General features: G+C 46.5%; 1 protein-coding gene across 3 annotated transcripts in view; it reads left to right on the top strand.

The window, feature by feature from the left end:
* Positions 1-12,388, top strand: part of RAI2 (retinoic acid induced 2) — a 138,338-nt gene that overhangs the window by 40,841 nt on the left and 85,109 nt on the right. For all 3 annotated transcript variants that reach the window (XM_080377153.1, XM_080377154.1, XM_080377152.1), the window contains exon 1: positions 1-12,388. This exon is cut by the window's left edge; it is cut by the window's right edge and continues 37,421 nt beyond it. The gene's annotated coding sequence lies outside the window, so the exon portion shown is untranslated.

The following is a 12,388-nucleotide window of genomic DNA, read 5'->3' as shown; positions in this document are numbered from 1 at the left end:
GAAGCAGCGCTGATGTGCTCTAGGCTGATAGCAAGGCTTCTTTAGGCACACCGATCAAGAAATAATCTTCCAACCAGCTGACTTGGGCAGAGAGGAGGAAAGGGTGGGAGTCTTGATGCTGTGTTGGGGAGTGAGAACACCCCACAGAGGTCGGGTGAACAGGGTATGGTCAGGCTGTTGCACATGCTGTTCTGTCTTTGGACATCTGTCTGCCAGGAAGGTACCTGCAGTGGGAGGATGTTTTTTCAGAGTTCCAAACCCTCCTCCTAGGCCATTAAGATTTGCAGGGCTTTCTTTGTTTCCCTTGAGCTTTAAAAGCTAGCTGGAATGAAGCTACCTGTCCCTAATTCCTCTGGATGCTCAGCAGACCTAGGTCTTCAACATGGGCCAGAGCTGTGATCTGCCCTGCTAGGATGTCCCCTAACGTCACAATCCAGAGCTCTATCTAAACTCTTAGAAAAGATGGCCTAGAACAAATTGCCTCATCCTGACCATCCCCTCCTGCACAGCTGTGGATGTCACCCTGTGCCTTACCCAGGTACTAACATTTCCCTCCTAATAACACCTCTACTTGTTTCAAATCTGCTTCCAGAGCAGGATATTGTGCCAGTTCTCCTCCCAGGATTCCCTGGTCTACCTCTTCCCACCCATCTCCATCTTCACCTGCCTGCAGTCCAGGTACCAGACAGGGGAAATGTGTGAGTTACACTGGGAGAAGCAGCACAGAAATTGCAGTTTAAAACTCCAGGAACAGTGAAATAAATGAACACATGCACACAAACACAAAAAACCAGCCTGCCAAAAAAGCATGGGCTGGTCCTTGTCACCTCCATCAACCCAAACATTCCCTTTGAAATTACACCCTCGCTCCCTTCACCCGTTCACCCCACAGCAGTCTGATTTCTATGACACTAACACTGTATTGCCTTACATTTAGGACACTAAGGTCACAGAAAGTGCTTTGTACCATGAAGAAGTTATCTCCACTTGACTGAAAGCTTTCTGCAACTGCATATTGCATCCAGTGTTTGTGGCCACTGATCCATTATTTGTAAAGGGGACAAATCCCATCCTTTGTTTTTCAGCTGGCTGAAGATTTAACCTCTCTTCACCAAAAGAAAACATGATGGTAAGAAAGATTTCCAACCATTTTCTTATTTTCTTTTATTATTATTATTACTATCCTTATTGTTGTTATTATCTGTCTGCTCTAGCTGCGACATGCAAAGCTTTTGCAGCTAACACCACTCAGCATGACTGAGGTATTTTCACAGTGATGTTGCAAGAGGGAGAAGCATCTAATCCCTTTATCCTATTTCATTAAAAGGCCGAGCATTTTATGACTTCTCTGTGTCAACCGCAATGATACGGTGCCAGGTGCTGTGGCTTATTCCCCTCTCTTTCCTTTGCCTGCAGAAGCAAACCAGTTCAGATCTGCAGAAATCACAGGTAGGACATTAATCAAAACCACAGCGGGGGTCCAAAAGTAGTTCCTGGGTCCGGAAACTGTTTGAAGAGAGAACAAGATCATTATTTTACCTATGCGCTCAGTAAACCCACCTTACAGATGAGAACTTAGGAAAGAAGAAAAGAGCATTATGTAATCAAACCCTAATGTTAATAGTGGTTTTCCATAAAAAACATATGCTCGCTCGCATTCAGTTGCTATCCCTTTCTCTGCAAAGGCTAGGTGTTAAGTGAATGAAAAATACTCAGTTTAAATTATACATTAATGCATACATACATGTATACATGTGCATTTAAATGTGCTATGAGTATGCATGCACACAAAGCAGTGATCTTTTACAAACGTATCTTTCCTAAGACTACTAAATACCTTGGTGTGAGATGAAATATTTTCTTTAAATGATCATAAAAGGTGTTCCTAAAATGTCACCACTTATTTTATTTTCCCAGCTTGCCCCACAGTTCACTTCAGACTGAAACTAATTTAAATTACTTTGTAGCTCCCAGCAATAAAAGGAATTTAGTAATTTGCAGTTCATTTGCCCTTGCTATTCTTGGAAACGGTATTTGAGGTTGTCCAATCCTTTGCATTAGGAAATGTGTGGAGTGCGAGTAGCAGTCGTGTCATGCCTGGCAGATTTTGCCAAGGAAACTATTGGTTTTTGCAGCTTTGAAATTCTGGGGATAATTGACGTGTGCTCCATTCCCACAGCATAGCTGCGATCCTCGTCACTGCCTGGCTGTGGATGAGTTTAGTGAACATTGTATTTCCCGAGTGGTGGTTAAGCTAACTTAATTAGGGAAGTGCCTTTATCCCAGCCCAGACAAAGGCTGCCCTTGACGGAGCACTGTTGAGCAAAAAGCTCTGAGGCAAAGGGCCTCTGAACTAGAAGTGCAGAGGTGTCTCCTCCCTGGCCTCAAACATCTAGCAGGGATGAAATCTTGGGGGGAAAAAAGGAATAAAAGAAAAAAGTAAAAGAATGACCTTTCTAACCTTCCCATATGCTAACGAAACATGACCCAAACCTAAGCAGCATCTCTTCACCTGGGGGCAGCCTGAGACGGAAGTGTAGGGGGACTCCCTTGGAGTCCCAGCACTCCCAGATTGCAGCCTGGACAGAGAGGGGGAAGGATCCAGGCAAACCTCACTAACGTCCCCAAGACATGCTGGAGACATGCCCACCATCCTGCATTGCACCAGGGAGTTTGCAGCTGCCATGTGCCCTTCCCATGCCTACGCCCCAGGGTGGCCCTAGACAAGAGTCTGCAAATAAACAGACCCACCTGAGCAGATTTAGAATTATAGAATCATAGAAGCATTTAGGTTGAAAAAGACCTTTGAGATCATTGAGTCCAACCATTAATGTAGCACTGCCAATTCCATCACTAAACCATCTCCCTAAGAGCCACATTTGCACATCTTAAATACCTTTGGGGATGGTGACTCCGCCACTTCCCTGGGCCACCTGTTCCAATGTCTGGCAACTCTTTCAGTGAATTTTTTTTCTTAATATCCAGTCTAAACCTCCCCTGGGGCAGCTTGAGGCCATTTCTTCTCATCCTATTGCTTGTTACTTGGAGAAGAGACCAACACCCACCTTGCTACAACCTCCTTTCAGGTAGTTGTAGAGGCTGAGAAGGTCTCCCCTCAGCCTCCTTTTCTCCAGCTAAACAGCCCCAGTTCCCTCAGCTGCTCCACACAGGACTTGTGGTCCAGACCCTTCACCAATGTTGTTGCCCTGCTCTGGACACGCTCCAGCACCTCAATGTCATTCTTGCAATGAGGGGCCCAAAATTCAACACAGCATTCAAGGTGCAGCCTCACCAGTGCTGAGGACAGAGGGACAACCACATCCCTAGTCCTGCTGGCCCCACCATCTCTGATACAAGCCAGGATGCTGTTGGCTGCCTTGGCCACCCAGGCACGCTGCCAGCCCATATTCAGTTGGCTGTCGACCAACACCCCCCAGTCCTTTTTCACCAGGCAGCTTTCCAGCCACTCTGCCCCAAGGCTGTAGTATTCCGTGGGGTTGTTGTGACCCAAGTGCAGGACCCGGCACTTCTCCTTGTTGAACCTCATACAACTGGGCTTGGCCCATTGGTCCAGCCTGTCCAGATCCCTCAATAGAGCCTTCTTACCCTCAAGCAGATCAAGACTCCCACCCAACTTGGTGTCATCTGCAAACTTACTGAGGGTGCATTTGATTCCCTCATCCAGATCATTGATAAAGGTATCAAACAGGACTGGCCCCAGTACTGAGCCCTGGGGAACACCACTTGTGACCGGCTGCCAGCTGGATTTAGATCACCTCTAGGGCAGAGGCCATGTTGTCTGAGGCACTGTCAGCTCTGCTTTGCTCCACACGGGACCTGTACCACCACTGCTGGAGCCCCATGCTTCTGTCACCACATAAATTATTATGATTGGATCTTGCAAGAATAACAAGAGGGGAGAGTGTTTTCCCTTAGAAATCCAGCTTCAGTGCTAATAAAAGGGAGGAGATAAAACACTGTTGTACAAATGGGATCCTAACACTAATGGCTGCAAACAAACGACTGATGTTGTACATAAAACAGCATCGGAGAGAAAGCATCGCTCTGGATATATTAACTGCTTCTGCTTCTGCCGTAGGGTTCTTCCCATTGTCTCTCTTGATTATTCAGTGTAAAAACATGGGAGGAAATGCGTATGTGTGAGGCACCACTGTGATACTGGGGTTTGCTTTTAAAGTGAAGGTCTCTTACTCAGCCTGGAAAGAGCTTTGTACTCTCAGGATTCCCCAGTTTTACCAGGAAATAAAAAGCCTAGTTCTCACAGCCTCCATAAAACAAACAAATATGTTTTTTCTCCTTTTGCCTTAAACCTATTTTGGTATACTCAGCAAAGGACTGAGCATGCCAGTCCTCCTTGCCTGTGCCAGGTGCAGGATGAGGGGGGTCGAGGCTGCTGGCAGCAGGGGTGCAGGGCACTTTGGGCACCTTGTGCACACCTTTGCTCAATCTGACAAACACCCCAGAGCTCTGCCCCCTTTCTCCTTATGAAAAGAAACCAGTTCCTGCAGGGGAATTTTGGTCTGTGCTTTCAATTAGATCCCTAATCTGTCCTAGAGCAGTGGTAACCTGCGCATTAGGGTTTCTGAGGGTGAGGCTTAATCTTGTAGATTGAATGTTCCCCTGCTGTGATAACAGAAATGCAGTTGGGAGTGGGAGGGAGGGAGGAAAGAAAATCTGTGGAATGAAGTTAACCACCGGCTTGAAGATGTTTTCCTGGAGAAGATCTGTGGTAACATACTGCATTGCAATTTTTGCTTTTAGCTGAATTTTGAAGCAAGTAAAGCCACTATTCTTCCTGAATTTTTCTGCATTGTTCCAGTTTCCCTCAAGATCTCTCCTGGAGCTGGGGGTCTCTGTGCTGCCCAGAATCCTGAGTGTCCAGCATGTCCCTCATGTTACTGGAGGCGTGTACCTTCCTATTGTGTAATGGTAATGGGGGACCAAGACTTCAAGCAAACAAGAAATGGCATTAAAACAACTGTTGTGGATTGTTTTAATTTAATTTTTCCCCTAAACAACCCAGCAGCAACATATGGCTCTCGGTGAGATCCTGCTGTTATACAGTTTGGCAGCTGGGCTGACCAAGGCATGAGGTCGGCTACCTTGCAAAGGACACAGTGTGTCAGCATCTCAGACTGGGGGAGAAAAGCCATACTTTGGGCCTGGTTTCCTCCCTGTATTACTTTTGGCTCCCAGGGCTTAGCCCTTGGGATGGATCCCAGCTACGGAAACTACAAATGAGATTTCGCCACGAATGGAAGACAGTTTCAGGCACCAAAGCTAATGCATTTTATCAACACTACCATTTCCACCATAAGCAATAAAAGTACCAGCTCACAACAAGCCAAGCCTGTCATAGGGATTTTGCAGTTGTGTGGGGTATAAGGCTTGCAGAAACTGTTAAATCATCCAGTCCAGCTTCCTGGAGGTTGTCAGCTACTGCACCCCCAAAATTTACATCAGACCTGAAGATCCTGGTGAGGCCACAGAGCTCAGACCTGAGGAACAAAACCTGTGTCACTGGCAGAGCACACCCAGTGCCCACTTGCCTCAAGTGTCCCTGGTGTGTGGGGCTGCCTGGGCACTACACACCCCTGGTGATGCTCCCAGCTGAACTAACCTCAGGGTGTAGGGTACAGCTGAGAGCTTGAGTTTAATGCAGTCTGCTCCTCTAGCATTTCTTTTGTTCTTTCCATGTCCTCAAAAAAATTCTTCCCCAGCTCATCCTGTTCTCCCCAGGTCGTGTTTACAGGTCTGGACACAGCGGCGGTTACCTAAGCAAAGTCGATGCTCAGCCAGAAACCTGAGAAGAAAAACTGTTTTGGTGATGTACTCTGAATGTCAAGGGAATTGTACCCCAGCTGAGAGGAAACATTTCTTTTATTATCTGACTCCAGTGCTTTCACACAAATGGAGCTGGTTAAACAAGTACCATGTGGGGTCATCCGCTTACATTACATGCTCATCTTATCCTAGTAATGTGCCTTGGCAGATAAATATCTGATCATCTTTAGCTGGGTGGTTTCTAGTTGCATGGCAAAGTACCTTACCAAATGTGGTTTACGCTATCCTGACACATCCTTTGCCAGTAAATTTACTTTGTAGTAACACTCCTCTTTGCTGGCCTGAGTGCGTCCAGTTCACCAGTTCCCCTCACTGTGCACCTGTTGAACAAGGGATGCCTAAAAATCAGTGGGTAACAGAGATCTGAGGGCAATGCTGCACAGAGGACGTAGGATAAGCAAGAGGCCAAGGGCTCACGGGGCCAAGCCACCTGAGTTGCCTTCCTCCCTCTGACCCACTGTGTGTGACTGCCTGGAAAATTCACTTGAAAGATGATTTTCCCTCTTAGGCAGATGGTGAGAGATGCAAGTGCTTTGGCTTCTTAAGACAGATGCTGGCTGGTGCCTTTATTTACGGTGACTTGCATGACACCTCACCCTGCACACCTCTGAGCTTCATTGAGGTCAGGCCAACAGGTAGACGTGCTCTCATGCCTTCCTGCATTGTGTCTTAAAAAAGTAAACACCACATGGGAAACAATATACCTTGTTCTTTAACACTGAAGTGGGAGCTGTGGCAGCAGGAATATCTATTGCATTAATTCAGTGTCAGAGTAACGAAGGTGCCAAGGAGAGGAGGGCAAGATGGGATTCGGTTTCCAACTTAGACATCCAGAAGTTGCTCATGGTGTGGGTAGCTGTAGGTCTAAGCTCCCTTGGCAGTCAGTGTATATCTAGTGAATACCACTGTGGAGACCACTAGGGTATTCAGCTGATAAAATATTGCTGTTTCTGCACAAGCCTCTGGGGTCAGTGATGGTCTGTTGCCTGTCTGCCGGCATCTGGAGCAGTCAGAGATACAGCAGGGCATCCCACCAAATCCCCATGGACACGGCTCTCCCCAAGCTCTGTGGCATAACTTCCAGCCCAGCAGAGCCCACCAAGCATCCCCAGTGGCACCAGTGGGGCAGCTGCTCCTCCGCACACCCTGCCTCCTGACCTCAGCTGTGCTAATGTTGCCTCAGCCACCACATTTTGATTTTAAGGAATAACATTTCATAAGTCTATCAAGCTTCTGCTCAGAGGCTGCCACTTGACCTTTATAAACAGTATTCCTGTGTTGTCGTGTTAAAAGCTACATGAAAAAATATTCATGAAGTCCCTTTCCAAGCAAATGGTTTCCTTACTCAGCAGTCTGCCTTGTAACTCAGAGTTTGAGTATTGCAAAGCGGAGACTTACACTTGCACACCATGATTTCTCCTACATTGCAGATTGCTATGTGATTTTTTCTGTGAATTGTTAATAAAGCGCTAACAGAAAAAGCAAACCTACTTGCTGTCTGGGTAATTTCTGCCCTTACCTCAGCCTGGGCAGTAAGGACCAGTAAGAGCTGCTTGCTTTTCTTGCTCCAATTAACTTTCAGGTTTTAATGAACTAGTGCTTGAGCTCAGTCAGTGCAAGGTTATGAGGATTAAAAGACTTACAAGACATTCGTGGTCTCAATTGCTGGTGCTGTTATTTTAAAGCTTGCTTTAATATCATCTCAGGTAAATGCTTAGGCTCTTTTTTAGGCTGAGAAAGGCTGGAGAATTTGTGCTGCTTCCAGATCTGGAGGCTGTCAGCTAGGCCTCTGGTGACATCCTCTTCCACTCTCACTTTCTTGTGGATTTCCCCTGCACAGTGCTGAAATACAGCATTTTGTTACCTATTAAAGTGTCACTCTCAGCAATATTGTGAAGCTATTAAATTCTGCCAGATCATCCTTTGTGAACAAGAGGATGTTGACAGAGGCGCAGCCCATCCTTCAGCTATTATCTGGTATTCAGTGTCCTCCAATTAGTATGCACAATAAATCTAGTCCAAGACCCCCCACTGCTTTATGTCATTTCTGTATTAACCTCACTGCTTCCTAACGTGTTCCTATTATTAAGCCATTTAAAGACTTCCCTTCTTTCACTTACCAGAGCTGTCTCATTTTCCTTCTTCCATCTATTTGCATACATTTCCGAAGGTTCACTTGACATGACTTCAGTTGTTGTTGGTTATTTTTTTAATTAAAGATTATTTCCGGTATACTTTCTTTACTCCGTCTTTACCTGTGTTATCCTCCTTATCTCTGTGAGATTATAATGGCTGCATTGAGAACAGATTGATTGTCATTTCATGTGTTCAAAAAGCCAAACATTTAAGGCTGTCTTGGTAATTCCCAGGCTAAAATTGAGTTTTGAGACACTCTTTCATATGCTCTATGAAAAATGTAAAATTCTTCTTAAGGTGTTACATTATATGATCGCCTCTGCAGTTCTTACTCCATGGGGTCTGGCAGGTGACACAATCAGGAGTGTGTTCCCTTCACTGTACAGCCTCAAAGGCAGATGGTTCTTATCTGGGTGGGAAAACTGGAGGCAAAGGTACAAGACCGAACATGGAACACAGGATTTCAGGTCAAGGAAGACTGAAAATTACTTGTTAAACACACCTATATCTGTGATAGTTTAGAAAAACACTGATGGAGGTGCCAGAGGATAACCATTAGGTTTCTGTAGATAGGTTGGATTTTATTTTTGCTGGCATTTTGCAGCCCTGCATTGTTTTAAGTGAAGGCTGAGGGAGTTGGGTTTGTTCATCCTGGAGAAGAGACGGCTTTGGGAGGACTCAGCAGGTCCCCAGTGCCTACAGGAAGGTCATCAGGATGGAGCTGGGCTCTCTGTGGTGCTGCATGGTAGGAGGGCAAGTGTTGAAACAGGAGAGTCAGGCTGGGTGTAAGGAAAAGCCTTTCACCCAGAAGGACAGTCAGACAGCAGCGGGGCAGGCTGCCCCACAAGGTTGTGCTGGCTCCATTCTTGGAGGTTTTGAAGGCCAAGCCCTGAGCAGCCTGGTGTGACCACGGATCTGGTCTGGCTTTGGGGTAGAGACCTCCCATGGTCTTATGAGAAATTAAATACTTGTTTTAACTGGGATCCAGACACCAGGTGGGACACTTATGGTGGTTTCAAGCCGGTAAGGGCAGTGAGCAGCTGGGCGCCACCCGCCTCAGCACTGATTTGGTCCCTGCCTCCCTGTACCTCAGGCTGGGGATGGGGAGGCAGTGGTGTGTTATCACCCACCAAAAGATGCCTGAAGGCAGGCTGGGGTACCTGCAGGGCTGGTTAGAGGATCTGCCATGGTGCAGGGGGTGGCTGAGCCCCACTGGCTTCTTTGTTGTCATGAGACTGAAAAAACCTTCCTCAAGGAGGGCTGTGGGGGAAAACTAGGAGATAATGCTCCCCTCTCTCTCTTCTTTGCAAATAAGCAGAGTAGAAAGGAAAGGTGTTTCACCCCATAGTGGTAGCTTGCTGGTAAGAGAGAACCTCCTCTTGTCCCTTCCTTTCTCAGCCACCTTTCTACATGGCTATGCACCCTTTCAATGTATTATGAATTTAAAAAGCTGTGAATAACCACAAAAATGGAGAAAATAATTGGAAAATAAACTCTGTGACAAATTCCCTCCACATTCTGAATGCATAAATGCAAAAATGTTCAAAAATATTAAACTAAGGGGAACCCCAAGGAAAAGGTATATAAAGGATAAATTATGTATCTGCTTCCTTCTTTATCACTTCTGGCAGAGAAGTGAGGAACCAGGAATATTAAAAAAAATCCCCACCTACTTCTTTGCAGGACAGACCAGGTACTGCACAGTTGCTGTATATCCAGCATCGCTGTCTGGAGCTCAAAAAATACCTTTTGTTCCCTTAGTAACAAAGCTGATTTTAGTATTGAATAAACTATTCCTAGGGTAGGGAGCATAATGCAACACCAGAAAAAAGTCTTTTATGTGGATTTCTGCATCCTAATCTGAACTCTCACATCAGAGGTGGTTTTGAACTCCTGTATCAGAAGGATGAAGGTGGAGAGCAGCGGGCCTGGCTTTCTTTGTGCTCCTGGTCTTCAAGCGAGATACTAATTTGTTTTAGATCTGAGAGTCTGGGGAAAGGGTTTCCCAAGGCTTGAGTAGGAAATGAGCACCTTTCCTTTGCCCCAGTGGTGCCTGGGGCCCCCAAAGGAATGCCAGGGCATAGGGCTGGGAGGTGCTTCTGCCGCTGCTCCCCTTCACTGCCCCAGCCGAAGCACTTGGATGTTTTCACAGACTCAGTTGGAAACAGCCACAGCAATACCAGAATGTGATGTCTCTCATCCACCACCTCCTTGCCCATGGCTCCACAATCACAGCCTGGAGGGCTCAAAGCCTCAGCCCCAAAAACACCATGATAGCATCAGCTTTGTTAGGCTGGCCAACACTCCAATCCACAAAAAGGGAAACCAAATCAACCTTGCCAACTGGAACACAAGTGACCTCAGCTTGCGGGACCCAAGTAGGTGCTCAGCATTAACCAGGTCCTGGTGGAAATCACACACTTCTCCAGGCAGGTGTTACCCTGGCTCCTACCCTCTCCACCTGCCCGCAGCACCAACGAGCCCTTCCAGGCGCTTCTGTGATCCATGCAGAGGAGAAGAGCAACTGTCTTCCTTTCCCTGGCAGATAATGTTCCTTTTTTATTCTAGATGATTAAAATAAAATAGCATTTCCACCAGCTGTGGTAATCTGCTTGAGAAACAGATGTTTCTTAAAGGAGATGGAAGCAGCTTAAACATCTATGATGGGCTGATTCCTAATTCCCTGACCGAAAGCTGAAATTATCTTCATGTAACTTTGAAGAGGACATGGTATTTGTCTCGCTGGGCAGGCAGTACTCTGCAGTAAGCCCCTGAGCAGGGCTGAGTCTTTAAAAGAATTTATATCCCCTGAGGGACGATGCCTCTGGTTTATCCACTTTTTTAAAAAAGTCATTTCACAGAATTAATTGATTATGGAAACAGTTTAAAGTATTGAAGATACTAGGTTTGGTGATCAACGGCAGCTTACTGTGAATATTACATGTCAGCTTTCACGACCTGCTTTTCTCCATTTTGCCTCTGGCTTCTAAGAACACCCAACCAACATCGGGATGTAAGTGCACATAAAAGTGATATGTTGTAATCTCATCCCAATAAAAATACATGTCGAGCTAACACTTTTAACAAAAAATAAAAAAAATATCCTATATGTGTATGGAAGCTATAGCTATCTCAGAAAAATGTCTTTGGGATTTATATGTTATGTATTTATTGTCCTTTTGCCGAAGTTGTGTGTGTTGCCTCCATCAGGCACTGTGAGGCTTGTTCTCAGCATCACTTTCTGGCAGCATAAATCCCTGTCTGTGTGGGCTGAATCCCATTTGATCCATCTCTGTCAGACACATGAAGTGGAATGATCTCTAGTTACGAAGCTGAACTTAAACAAAACGAAAGAGCACTTGTTGTTTTGTAACCAACTTAAATACGCACGTGCATAATGTGGGAAAAAAGGATCCTGTGAAAGAGGACGCATAACTGCCAGATACAGCTAGATAATATCTCATCTTCCCATCTGGATTTATCCCAGTACTGCCTGCATTATCCTAGCGAAGGTAATGGAGTTGCCACCCTGTGCCTCACCAGCAGAGTCTGGCTTTCAGCAGCTTGGGACCAGCACAACCATTATTCATCCCTTTAAAGTAATTAGGAGAGCTCTCTTCCCGCAGGAGCTCCTGCTGGGTGGCTGGCTGTGCTGCAGACCGAGTAACCTCTGTTCCACCATATCCGAAAATGTCTCAGGTGTGCACTGCATGATTAATAACACCTAGAGATGGCTGAGAATTTTATAATTTGAAATGGAAAGAAATCCACCTTTACTGCCACTTTTCCTTTGTTTTGTTGGTGGGACTGCTGCTTTTTGACTGGCTAGCCGCTCCAGGTCTGGGCTCACCCAGGGGCACAGGGAGATGGGACCCATCTCTCTCTCTCCTCAGTATGCTCACCATGTCCCCGCAGGAGCACGCTGCCATGCTGCTTGCAGCACCCAGATCACAAGTGCTCAGCCTCCACCATGAGAAGCCATTGGGCTGCACTAGTGTGGGCAGCTGCTGGGCTCAGGGGTGGTCAGGCAGGGAGGAAACACAGGCAGGGAAAATGTAAGCAGCAGGCCAGGCAGCACTGCAGGCTCCGAGGAGCTGCTCTGGGCCACTCTGACAGCACTGAGTGATAGCAGTGCCCTCGGCTTGCCCACCAGGACAATGGGACCATGTCCCCAGGGCTCCTTCAGCAACCGCCAATGTCTGCCTCCAGCCTCCAGAAGAGGTGGCGGAAAGTAGTTTTATTTCACACTGGTTTACACTGGTCTGGGGGGGGTTGCTCCTTTATTCTCTCTAAGGCCCCATCCCATACATGCAGCTTCCAGTTGGACATGGCAATAGATTGCAAGAAGCCCCCTAGTCAGAGGGGGCCGCAGCTCAGCATGGCCTCA

This window comes from Falco punctatus (assembly GCF_963210335.1).
Source record: "Falco punctatus genome assembly, chromosome: 2".
Classification (NCBI taxonomy): Eukaryota; Metazoa; Chordata; class Aves; order Falconiformes; family Falconidae; genus Falco; species Falco punctatus.
Note: the sequence above shows the minus strand (reverse complement) of the source record. Positions and strands in the feature narration are given on the sequence as shown.